Raw genomic sequence first — 2,652 nt, 5'->3', positions numbered from 1 at the left:
GTGAGTGAAAAAATATTTATAAAACCAGTTTGTAGAAATGACGTAATGTGTATAGTAGACCGTATTTCAAAAAGGTTTAAATTATTCATCAGGCTGTTCGACTGGTATTATCAGAAATAATCTATGTTTAATATTTGTAAGCACGATCAAAAGTGAATTACTTTTCTACGTTACTACTGTGACCTGACTACTTGGTATGAAATGTTATTTTTATTAGACTTTGTATTGTTATTTTCTCTGTATTTTTCTCTGACCAAACTATAAACATTACAGACTGAAGTATACAACTGTTTATTCGCTTACAGTTTATTGATTGTAAAACTATTCTATGGGTTGTCTAGTATTCTACTTCACAAAATATAAACTACACCAGATATAACAAGTTTCTGTAAACATTACTAATAAAATACATAATCCAAGATGATAAGTCGCTTGTAAATTCCTGGTCTGATTATCTGCATGTAAAGAGAAAATAATTAAAGTGTAAACACAGTTATTAATACAAATACGAAATGCTTATAACTTACCATACAACACAGTATATACATTATTACAGCTTACACGAGTCTTTAATATCCACAACTGTTCTTATTTACAATATACCATAACCAAGGTAACAAGAATATTAATTGTTGGAATAATCAAACAGAACATAATTGTTAAAACACATTAATAAATTCCACTATTGTTAACAGAGATGCTGGTCGACACATTTGTGTTCAATCGTTTAAATCTATATTATCAACAGAAGACGATACATAAAGTTAAATACTGATGTAACTTATTAATAGCTGTTGTTCATATAATAAAAAGTGATGGTATCGTTATTATTTTGGCTGTGATATCCTGAATATCATAACCAAACTTTATCAAGTTACGTTATTTAAAGTAGCTAATTCTAAAATACTGTAACGTTACGTTGACAATATTTTATTAAACTATCTATTAATGTTATTGGAGCACAGGGCACGTGACCTCCACAAAAATTCCAGAATATAGTATAATCATGTATAAGATGATCGACGTTCTCTTCACACGCTAATAAAAGTAGGACAAAACAACTAATGTTCTAAGTATAGTTGAATCATATATAACATGATCGACGTTCTCTTCACACGCTAATAAAGTAGGACAAAACAACTAATGTTCTAAGTATAGTTGAATCATATATAACATGATCGACGTTCTCTTCACACGCTAATAAAAGTAGGACAAAACAACTAATGTTCTAAGTATACTAGAATCATATATAACATGATCGACGCTCTCTTCACACGCTAATAAAAGTGGGACAAAACAACTAATGTTCTAAGTATACTAGAATCATATATAACATGATCGACGCTCTCTTCACACGCTAATAAAAGTGGGACAAAACAACTAATGTTCTAAGTATACTAGAATCATATATAAGATGTTCGACGCTCTCTTCACACGCTAATAAAAGTAGAACAGAAACAACTAATGTTCTAAGTATAGTATAATCATATATAACATGATGGATGTTCTCTTCACACGCTAATAAAAGTAGAACAAAACAGCTAATGTTAAACTTGCTGACACAGCTCCTCCACCCAGAATTACTCTGTTATGGCGGCTGAGTTTCTGTAAATAAATAATAAAACCATGTTACTTTTAAACACACTAATATTAATGTGATGCAGAATTGTTGTTTTTTAACAATGTAGTTTATATCAATTAATGTTTCTACAGCCTTACCTTAAACTGTTGACGTTTATAGTTTTACTTTAGTCCTGATATCTTCCATAGTCACGATATTCTCCATCATATTCACCAATAATTCCTCCATCATATTCTCCACGATATCCTCCACTTCTGCCCTGACCTTCAACATCAAGAAGAATGAAACAAGCCAACAACACGCAGACGACAAGAACTACAACAAGTGTCGTTTTCATACTTCACCGCAAATAACCCACCTTTTCATCGTCTAATAATAAAGTAAACAGACTGAGTAACTAAGATACTACAGTGATGAACACAAAGTGACAACAAATCCGGTTTTTACTTTAACAGATATGTCAGATAGATACACTTGTACTTTAAAACTAGACAAAAATTATCCATTTGTTTACAGTCTTTAGTTCGTATCTACGTTTATTTTATCACTTTAACTACATACGTAGAAGATATTTCTGACAAGAGACTTAAATATATTCATCATCCTAAATATTACTGACGTTTCTTAAACTAATCTTCTATGTGATAATGGATTAAGTTTACGTAAAATATCTTGTGGTGTAACTTTCGTAATAAGTGTAAAATAACTTACCGTTTGGTTGATGTTCTCTAGATTTCCGAGGGGAAAGTTTTCAGCTTTGTACAAAGTCGTTTCTTTTATATTTATAATTAACAATGAGATCTGATTACGAAACGGTTTGGGTGGGATTCGGTAGATCTCAAGAATACTTCTAACGTTTCACCAATAGCCGATGTTTCCTGCAGAAGTTAAATTGTAAAAAAGCTGTCTTCATTTCTATGTTCTCTGATTGGACAGTCAAGGATAGAAAGAGGTGTTCCCAAGTTCCTTGTAATAGGAAGTTAAATATTACTAGCTGAGGATAGGCTAGAATGATGCTGGTTCGATAAGGTTTATCACTAAAGTAAGTTTCTGCTGAACGTTAAACTCAT

The 2,652-nt window shown here is 31.3% G+C and overlaps 1 long non-coding RNA gene across 1 annotated transcript; it reads right to left on the bottom strand.

Annotated features, from left to right (window-relative positions):
• Positions 1-272: 272 nt before the first annotated feature.
• LOC111084298 lies at positions 273-2,403 on the bottom strand. Its single transcript, XR_002609485.1, has 3 exons — positions 2,294-2,403; positions 1,720-1,951; positions 273-455 (listed from the first exon to the last, which is right to left on the bottom strand). It is a non-coding gene; the product is annotated as an uncharacterized LOC111084298 (long non-coding RNA).
• Positions 2,404-2,652: the final 249 nt, after the last annotated feature.

This window comes from Limulus polyphemus, unplaced genomic scaffold (genome assembly GCF_000517525.1).
Source record: "Limulus polyphemus unplaced genomic scaffold, Limulus_polyphemus-2.1.2 Scaffold16111, whole genome shotgun sequence".
In the NCBI taxonomy this organism is placed as follows: domain Eukaryota; kingdom Metazoa; phylum Arthropoda; class Merostomata; order Xiphosura; family Limulidae; genus Limulus; species Limulus polyphemus.
Note: the sequence above shows the minus strand (reverse complement) of the source record. Positions and strands in the feature narration are given on the sequence as shown.